The following is an 11,093-nucleotide window of genomic DNA, read 5'->3' as shown; positions in this document are numbered from 1 at the left end:
AAAAAAACCACGTACACCAGGCAGCGCCGGCGTAGGGAAAAATGGCGTTTGGGCGTCTAAAAATGGGGCAAGTCAGGCTGAGGCAAATAAATCGTCTTAACCCGATTTGCGCCATTTTTTTACGACGCCCATCCCCCATTGAAATGACTCCTGTCTTAGCAAAGACAGGAGTCATGCCCCCTTGCCCAATGGCCATGCCCAGGGGACGTCTGTCCCCTGGGCATGGTCATTGGGCATAGTGGCATGTATGGGGGCACAAATCAGGCCCCCCTATGCCACAATTTTTTTAAAAAAAAAATACTTACCTGGACTTACCTTAATGTCCCTGGGGTGGGTCCCTCCATCCTTGGGTGTCCTCCTGGGGTGGGCAAGGGTGGCAGGGGGTGTCCCTGGGGGCAGGGGAGGGCACCTCTGGGCTCATTCTGAGCCCACAGGTCCCTTAACGCCTGCCCTGACCCAGGCGCTAAAATCCGGCGCAAATGCAGGTTTTTTAGACCCGCCCACTCCCGGGCGTCATTTTTGCCCGGGAGTATAAATCCGACGCAATAGCATCGGAGTCATTTTTTAAGACGGGAACGCCTACCTTGCATATCATTAACGCAAGGAAGGTGTTCACGCAAAAAAATGACGCTAATTCCAGAAACTTTGGCGCTAGACGCGTCTAACGCCAAAGTATAAATATGGAGTTAGTTTTGCGTCGAATTTGCATCGAAAAAAACGACGCAAATTCGTCGCAAACGGAGTATAAATATGCCCCATAGTGCTGGCCTAAGCAAAGAACTAAAACAAGACCGCAAATGTGGCTCTTGTTAAAATAATAAAGCTAAATGAAATACATCTAGGGTAAAGTGCACAGCTGCAGGCCTAATGTGCTAAAATAACGTGCATGGAGGTATATCTAAAATGGCTACACAACAATGCTATACACCTAACTAGAAGCTGACTTTACACTGTCAAGCCAGTAATCAGACAAGATATGAGTCAATGAAAAGTCCTCCAACTACCAAGATACACCAACATCTTGTAGCAAGGTATATGCAGTTTGTTATCTTTGTGTCCCATGTAGATCTAGGCCAGATTTGGAAGCAGGTTTCATTATCATATCTGGGGATATGTAAAGGTTCTGTGTGCATGTCACATAGCATGTTTAGCAACTGTGTGTTCCACTTCTCCTACAGGTAACCTAACCAGTGTCACCATGAAAAGGACACAAGAGACTGTCACTCCCCATCTGGATGAAGGCCTCAGTGAGGAATTAACCCCTGGATGTGTGGACATTGAGGATGAAGCTGGCCCATCTGGGATACCTGGTCAGTCAACAACTGTCAGCCTCACCCTACCCACATTGACTCCTCCCAGCCCTGGTGCTTCAACATCACAGACAACCATTCACCCACACACCTGTGTTCCAAGGACAGTGTCTACCATATTGTGCCCCCCAGTACAGGTACCTGAGTCTCCTGTCCTAAACCCAGACAATGATGGACCTGGCATCAGTGGGAGTGGGCCATACTGTGCCAGGGGCACAGGCACGGAGGGGTAGTTTGCATGGGAGGGATGGCGTGGGCTAGAGGATAGAGGCTCCTAGGGATATAACTGGCCAGGACACCATCTTCCAAGTCTTGGGAGCTTACCAACAATCTGAAGAAATGATGGGGCAGATACTTACCATGATGGGGGAGATCAAGCAGCTGCAGAGGAACAACCACCAGGAAGTCACGCAGCAGTGGCAGGCCCAAAATGCCCACTTGGCTTCCCTTGCAGGGGTACTGAGAGACATGAATACCATCCTGAGTAGGTTTTGTACACAACAGCTGGCCTCTTCCACTAGCAATGAGACATCAGCCCCTTCTATATCTGTGGCTGCTAGTGGAATGGAGGCCATGCCAGGGGAAGGATATGCCTCATACCCCCCTGCCTCTGTAGCTGAACAACTCCCCGCAAACGTGGATGTCCCCCAAGCATCCAGGAGGAGCAGATGCCAAGGCCAAATCCACTGCCAAGAAGTGAATCGCTGCTGATTGGTTCCCCTTGCGTATCACAAATACACACTGTAGACTGTTCAGAAACCTATTTCCATTTTCCTATGGTACAAGGACACTGGACTTGTGTCTCCAAATGTTGTAACACTGCTACCCTGATGATTTCATCCACCATGATTGAACCCTTTGCTGTTTACTTTGTGTTAAATTGGTTGCAGTTTACTAATTTTCCTGTGCACTCTTCAATAAATGCAACTTAACCACAGATCATGTGTGAAAGTCATTTATCAACCATATTTAACTGTCATCAATAACACCTCTTGCACAGAAAAGTTTCTCTACAATGTAAAACATTTGTTAAGTTCTGTATCACATGTACTGGTTTATCTGGCTAGATTTTGCACTGCCTAATAATGACAGACATAACTCAAATAATTGTCATTGAACTTTCCCACATATAGGTTGAGAGAATGTCAATGATCCCACAGTGCAAAACTGCTGCTCACTTCAGTGCTTCAGCATAGGTGCCAATCACTAGCACCTTACAGACTTCTGATGTTAGGGACATGTCAGTCTTTCACTATTGCAATAGGCAAACACATTGGTTTAATGCATCATCAACTAAAGCCTTATCACATACCCTTACCATAGTTCCCAAATGACCATACCCTAGGAAACACACAGAGGTCAGTACAAATGCCACCCTCATGGAACCTTCCATTTACCATGGTCAGGTATCAGTAGGCATGCTACTCACCTATGTCAGTCTTGATACACATGCACAGAGGCCTGCAGTGAGGAAACACACTGACAGCTACATACAAGTTAGTTATAACCAACACAAACCATTCTGATGTTTGAGGCTATGGATAGCACAGGATGACATGTGTCAGAGGCGCAAGACCACACACATGGCACCATTGAATCCACCTCCCATGGCAAACAGGCCTGTAGAGTGAAACAGGACACTACCATCCCACATCCCAGTCTGGGCAGAGAACTCACACACGACAAATCTCATGCCTCACAGTACCTGGTTCAATCCATGTTCACCTCACATGCCAGTCTGCAAATCCCATCTGCCTGTGATACTGTTTGAGATCGCCAAATGAGGATGACCTTGTTAAGTAATCTGAAAAATATAAATGTGAAACTTAAGGTATAGGCTGCATTAAAACAAAAACATTACACAGCAAATTCATATATACAATGGTTACTCAGACTGTGCATTGTGATAAACTAAGGCTATGTTGATCAAAAAATTCACACTACTCCATGTAATAGCATGCACACCTAAGTTATGGGCTTTGAAGTTATTTATGACCTCTCTGATGGTCATACTAAGAGCATCATCAAGCATTCCCAATCTCACCAATACCCCACTGAGTCACTTAAAATATGAAACATTGCATACCTAAAGTTAGATGAAGTACTGCATGATGAGGTCAGCCCTGATGTCTCCAGCTTCACCCTCATCATCTTCATCCTCACTTAACAAATATGCATCTTGCCGTCAGGAGCCCAAATGGCCGCTCCATGACTGTCCTTTTGTGGGCTTCATTGAAGCGGTCTTCCCGTGGTGTGGTTGGGTACCTCACTGGTGTCAACAAACAGGGATGGTGTGGGTATCCTGTAAAGTAGAGTATAGAAAGACAAACTCAAGTAACAGACATCCACACATTTGTTAGCAAATACATGTTTCAGACACACATGACATATGTGACTTAACAGCCAGCCAGGCCCTGTCTCTGTATTGTGTCCTCAGCAGGGGGATATTGCTGTTCTGTAAGGTGAAGGAATCATGGACTGACCCCGGTACCTTGCACAAACTTGTGAAATGTAGAGGTCAGCCAAACAAACAACTTGGACATTAATGGAGTGGAAGTTTGTCCTGTTCCTAAATACCTGTTAATTCTTCACGTTGTGGAAATCTGATGTAGTTGTTCAGGTGATTTAACAATGCAGACAGTATAGCATTCAAGACCAGACTGAACACAGGCTGAGACATCACTGCATTTAGGTCACTGTATTTTGAAAGGACCCTGTGGACAAGAAATGCAACAGTGACATAACTTGTAGAATGGGTGGTAAGCTATAGGAATTACACATGGTAGGCATCAGATCTGGCTCCAATTGACAACAAAGATCCATGATTGTATGCCTATCCAGGTGGTATATTTGAATAACATGTTGCTCCTCCATGGTCTGTGTGTCTGCTAGTGGACGGTACACTGGAGGTTCTCTTGCTCTTCTCATGCCAGGGTAACTATATGGGTGCAAACCAGAATGTATTTGTATCACTCATTCTGTACAGCATAAGTATGATCACACCTATGTCACATATGAAGCAATAATATTCCACATAAATCTGTTAAAAAGCCATACACAGACCATACCTAGGCAAATATTTGCTTATTATTACTGCATTCACATCCCCTTTCCTCTATCGTGTATTAGAAATGGAAAAGAATGTCACTGACAGTCTATGTGCCAATCACATTCTTAACATGTCACACATATATAGCACACTTATACCATATTTCTGATTGTCATTGCTCTGCTGACTATGCTACTACATGTAAATTACTCAATATACATCAATTTTACATCCTGTACATGATACATTCACATTTCTACATGTTTGCTCAAACCCAGCAGTGAACACAATGTCTTAGATATGTTTCACAGCTTGTAATGCAACTTTTAAATACTTTGTCATTCATATATGCCCTTAAAATGGCAGCTGCCTGACCTACTGTACTGGACATCAGGAAATTACCTAACTCCACCAGCAGAAGTCGTCATGGCGGTAGGCGGATACAACCGTGGTGGACATTACAATTGGAACACATTGCTGCTTTTAGCAGTATTGGGCCAATGGTGATGTCTGCTGGGGGTGATGGTATTGTACGTGGCAGACATGATCGCCATCTCAGGCTTCATCTCTCACTTAACTCCTGACACTGTTACCAGCAAGACCTCCACGACCTGAGCTGCTGTGTACTGCCTCCGGGAACAATCATGCCACATCCTACAGGTGATAGGGCTCCTGCCTTCTCCCCGGAGGAGCTTGAGAAGCTTGTTAAGGAGGTCTTACCCCTATATGAACTACTCTATGGCACACCAGAGGAACAGGTAATTGCAATGCAATTGCATTGTTTGAAGGTTTAGGTGTATGAGTGTGTCCAAGAAATGTGTTAGTATGAAGGATTGTGGTAATATGTGTGGGTAGATGGGCATGTATGCGTATGTGTACAGATAGATTTTGAGTCCTGAGACAAAGAGAGTATTTGAAGTATGTACCCTGATCCAACTGCACCCTGTAATACATGATCATTGAAGGTGTTGTGCAAATTATTTTGAAAGATATACTATGTTTAGAGATGTGCTTATGGTCTGATCACGTTTCAAGGTGACACCTGGTGCTGGATATCCATATTGTATGCTAACTAAAGGGGAGAAGTAGGGTTTAAAGGGACTGGGTCTATCCTCCTTAAAGCTTCGGTAATCGAACAAAAAGGCACAGCCCAAAAGAACTTCCACAGGGAGAATGCTAAAAGGGATAGGAGTGGTGGGGTCTTGGTGAGTTAAAAATACCGCCCTCTGGATGATATCACTAATTTAATACGCCTCACAGGGGTGGTATGATTAAAAAGGGGTGTTGGGAGGGTGGGTATATTATGTACCTTACCTCCTAAATGGTCATTTAAATGGTGGTATTTTTAACTCACTAAGACCCCACCACTCCTATCTCTTTTAGCATACACATTGTTGAATCCAACAGTGCTCCTAAGTATTCCGTTGGTCGCAGCTCGCCTCGTTCTGTAGCAGAATGGGAGGAAACCCAATGATGAAGCATGGCACCAAGGGGTAACCGTGGTTGGTGCGGGTTTTACATACAAAACAAATGTTTTGTCTCGCTGTGGAAGTTCTTTCGGTCTGGGCCTTTTTGTATGCATAGTGTATGCCTGTCTCAACATGACACATGACCTGACTGCAGATGGGCATTCCTAATTGAAGGGGATGTCGAAGGCAGTCTGAGTATGGCTAGTTGTACACACTTATATTTTCACCCTGCTTCTTTTGGTATTGTGTATGTGGACATGACAATCTCTTCTTTTATGTGTTATCCATGGAGGTCAATGCCCATCAGAAAAAAAGCATTTGACTTGCCGTCGCCAAGAAAGTGCGGTCTCTGGGGGTCCACAGCCGTCAGAACATTCAACGGTCGGAAGCAGTGGGAGGATCTGAGACGCTGGGCCCAGAAGACCGCAGAGGCCCAGCTGGGGATGTTCTCCCAAGGAGGACAGGGTGCCTGTCAGACCCTGACCCCCACTAATGTCCCACAAATTGGGTGTGGCCTACCCGGAGTTGGATGTGCATTTGAGGGCAGCACAGCAACCACAAGGGGAAATTACAGACTTAACACATTTTTATCCCTTTACCAGGTTAGTGTATGATGTGAAAGAGTCTAAGCTGCGACAATGTGGTAAGTGCAAAGAGTCTAAGATGTCCAAGGAACACATTGATGTACAGTCGCCAACATTGGTACACAGGTGTACATACTAATTTGCATAGTGACAAATTACTCTCCTATGTTTGTCCCCCGTATACGGAAGCATATGATAAGGCACATGTGACTGTGTCATCTGTATATCACTATACAGCTTGTCATACCCTGCTGGTTGTTCCTTTCCACTTGCAGGTCTATATTTCCAATATCATGATGTTAAGTTGTCCAGGTCCCTGGTCTCTATCCATTCCAGTGTCCCTTGATCCATGTCTACGTGCAACATAGAGTCTGACAATTCCTACTTTTCAAAAGAATTCTGATGACTGACAACATCATGTGAGGCTGTGATGTCCATCTTACATTTAACATGCTAGACATGCAAAACTTATTCTGACCTGTTACAAGGTGAACCCCCTTGGTAAGTGAGGGATGTAAATAGATCTCTGTAAGGTGTCATCTGAGTGAACATCCTACATTTAGGTACCCATGGAGGTATTGCTAGACTCCTATCGAATTGTATACATTGGTATCAGAGCAATTAATGTTAGGTCCATATTCATGTTCTGTAGCTTGGAACTTGCTACACAGCTCTTCCTTTAGCCATAGTGTTATAGGCATGATAAATAGGCCAAAACATATTATTCACAGTTACAATCTTAACTGGTTCTTGACAACATCATGTGGACATTGAAAGGTGCTGTCATGAATTATCAACCTAGTTTCTGTTGCTCTTTTTGATATGTTTGACTCCTTCTTGTATGGAAACCTCTTGTTTGTACAAACACTAATGTGGTGCAGTTGTGGTAGTTCACATACACATGTGAGTGGAATGGTATGTGTATTCTGGGATTTTGGTTGCATCATGGTGGGTGTAGCTGTCATGGTAGCGTCAGATGTAGTTTGTGCCTCAGAGTTTTTCCCAAACAGATGTGAGGATGGTCTGGTCTGATTTGTGGATAGTGATGTTGCCGCTCATTCTAAGGACTATTGATGGAATAATAGCATGATAAAATTAAACTTTATGTCAGCGTCATTCACATGACAGGGGTCCATTGACTTGAAAGAGTAAGTATGCTACCTGTGGTTGTATTTGGGTAACTGCTCTGAGATTATCACGCTCTGGTATGTGTGCTACACTTTGTTTTCAGGGGACAATGATTTAGATGACTTGGTTCACAAATCATGTGTCATTGTTTCCTACGTCACCATTGGTACATGTGTAGGTGACATGTGTTCTGACTCTTTCATCATTTAACATTTGATTATGCAAAATAGAGTAGTTGCATGTTTGGAAATTTCCACTGTGAAGGTTGTGGACTCAGTGACAAGTAGGGAGTATGGCTTGTATGCAACATGGTGTCTTGTGTTTACTATACCATGGTTTGCCTTGCCTGGTACATGACATCAGGCAAAGTTGTTAGAATGTGTTTAGTTTGTGTATGTGATATGTGGTAATCAATGTTACCCCTATTTCCCATAGCTTGTCCATTGGTTGTCTATGTTGCTCTGGATAGGACCCAGTATTCTATGGCCAAGTCACCATGTCCTGGAATGGTTAGTGTGATAGCTCTACTGATATAATGGTATTGTAGGTGTGAGATTGGTAGCTTAGCTGGTGTGTGACTATGTTATTATTGAGGGTTGTACATTAAATCTTGCTGTGACATGATGTTGTCACTAAACTGGTACTACCTGTGGGTGTTGTACAACTAGATATGATGTTACTGATGTGCACAATGTGATGTAAGTGGAATGTAAAGACTGTGATGACTCTATCTCACTTTCTGTTTTCTAGCATCCTCATTGCCATGCGAAGGAGATGGGGCCGGGCAGAGTGGGGAAGCTGCTGGCCACAGGACCTCCATTCATTGGAAGACCAACACAGAGGGACCAAGTGGGCTGGAGGGTGGAGGGTGAGGGGAGTACCACCGGGGAGACTGGATCCAGTACATCATATTCAGAATCCTCCTCCAGTAGACACTCCCTGGTGGTGGCAGACCCATCGGGGACCACTCCACCACCATCTCTGTCCACCAACCCCCTTTCTATCACAACCCTCCTGTAGCTCCCCACCCAATTGGCTGTGCCTGCTCACCCAAGAAGGTGGGTGTCTCCTTTTCCGCAGGCACATCTGCCCCAGCCCCTGTAGCACTGCTATCCCCAGTGAGGAGGCTATTGACTTCTGAGATCTATCTCCATGGGTCAGTCGGCCATTGTGAATGCCAACCAGGACTGGCAACACAGATACAATAGAGTAATGAATTGCTGGAGGGCATTGACAGTGCACTTGCTAGCTTACAGAGATCATTTTAGGCACTGGTCTCCACACTGATGGCATCCAGTCACTCTTTGTCTACCATTCCCCCTCCACCTTCCTCTTCCCAATCTCACCTTCCCCGACTCATCCAAAGCACATAGACAGGCATGCATCCACCTTAACATCCAAGGGTAGCACAGACAATGGTGTGCTGTGCGTGTATGATTTGTGTGTTGAATGCCAAGTTGTATGGTTGTGTAATTGTGTGTGTACATTACGTGTTGGTTGTACATTGTGTTGTATGTGTGATGAGTCCCTGGCCAGTGTTGGTTGTGAGTGCTTGACAGTATGCTCATGATGTTGCAGTTGTGGTGTTGTTGTGACATGATGATGATGGTATGTTGTCCGAAATTGTGTGAGACTGAGCCTGTGCTGTGCTGCCTGCAGAAATGTGCATTCTTGATGTGTGGTGTGTGTGTGTGTGCTGGCTGCAGTGTATGTGCTGTGTATGTGTGGCTTTCTTTGTTGTCATATGTCAGTGTGCTGTTACGAGTGAGTGTTACCCTCGCAGCCCCCTACCTATTGTATGTTATGTACCTTTACGATATGCCACAATATACAACTGTAACAGGTGAGATTGTGTACTTACGGTTGCTGTCGTCCGCGGCGGCGAAGATTCTGTTCTCTTTCTGTGAGCAGGAACATCAGGATGACATCTAGTTGTGGTTCCATGGTGGCTCCGGATGAGCATGGCTTTCTGTCTACTTTTATACAGTCATTTCAGCCTGGGTTTCTGTGGAGGTCCAACCGCGGTAAAAATGTTGATGGTGTGCAACCTAGTAATAAGTCAGACCAACACTTGGTCTCTGCCGGACTGCTGGGGCCTTCAACCAACTGCGGTGGACTGACGATGCCGGCGGTGCTTTGACAGTATTCTGTTTGTATCACTGCCAAAATCATAATTTGGGGGTCCTCTCCACCAGCATGTTGGCGGTCTGACTGCCACCGCCAACATGGCAGCCCTCGAACCCTCAAACTTGTAATGCGGTCCTAAGTGTGAAATATTTCATTAGCACATGGACTATCTTCCTTCCTTGCAAATCTGAAAATTGCCTCAACCAAGCACACATAAGATTACATCACTTAATAAAAACTGCTGGACCTGATTGCATGCCTTCCGTGTCCTCGACGTCTTCTTCCGAGTCAGTGTTGATGGTTATTTAGTGGTCATGTTCTACCTGCGAGGTAGAGACTCCCGCGTGCAAGTAGCTGCGATCTAGACTCTGGGCTGGAAGTCTGCGTATCGTGAGTCTGCTTGTCTGGAGTTGGAGTTGGAGTTGGAGCCAGACGCAGTTGAGAAGGCTGTGGCAGCTGCAGTGCGGTGGGGCAATGGTGCAGTGCAGTGTGGAGAGGCTGTAAGAGCCGTGTGGTGAGGTGAGGCAGGGCTGTGGGGTTGTGGGTGCAGGTCTGTGGGATTTGAGGCACTGTGAAGTGAAGGATTTGGTGGTGGGGTTGCTGGGTGAGGGTGTTGGCATCTCCTCCTCGCCAGCCAGCATTGATGGGTAATTGTGCCTGCTGTTACTGCTTGTCCCCCACCCCACTCACGCTCTGCAGATTGGCTACCCAGCCATTGGCCTGCCCCTCGCTCTCCCCTCCGCTGCAGCAGTAGTGCCTGGCTCCTCTCATCCTTGCACCCTCCCCCCACCTTCGCATCCTCTCCCCTCTGCGGAATTCCCCAGAGGCCACACTTGTCTGGGTGCACTTCCCGCACTGACTGGCAACCCAGGGTGTCGGGAGCCTAACAGAGTGGGAGAGGGAAGAAGTGAGGGTAGAGGTAGGAGTACTGGAGGCTGTGGTTTCTGCCGCTGTGCCCACCCTGATCTCCCCACCTGTCCTCTCTGCCCACTCTGCCCTCTCCGACATCAGCCCATCAGGCCCATTTCATCAGAATCAGGTTTCCTGGGCCACTTGGGGCCCTAGGCACCAGGCACTAGGAAACCGGGTGTTAGGACACTGCCAGGCTTAGAACCATGCCTCTTTCTTCACCACCCCATAACCTCTTGGAGCAGCTGCATCAAGGGGCTATCAGGGAATTATCATTAGAGCAATCGGAGTGATATAGCACAGCCAATCCTCATTGCAGCAGTAACAGGCAAGTGTGGTGACTGTAGTCAATCACTGCAAAGGGTGTGCCCCAGTCAACCACAGAAATGGCCCAGTTGGGTGGGTGTGGCTTGCGGGGTCTGGCGAGCCTCACTTGCCTCCCTACAGTTCCCTTGGCCAAGGCGGCATCTGCAGCTGTATCCACAGTGCTCTCCCCTATTTGCAGCTGCATCAGCAG

This window comes from Pleurodeles waltl, chromosome 4_1 (genome assembly GCF_031143425.1).
Source record: "Pleurodeles waltl isolate 20211129_DDA chromosome 4_1, aPleWal1.hap1.20221129, whole genome shotgun sequence".
Classification (NCBI taxonomy): Eukaryota; Metazoa; Chordata; class Amphibia; order Caudata; family Salamandridae; genus Pleurodeles; species Pleurodeles waltl.
The sequence above is the reverse complement of the archived record's forward strand: the minus strand, read 5'-3'. Positions refer to the sequence as shown.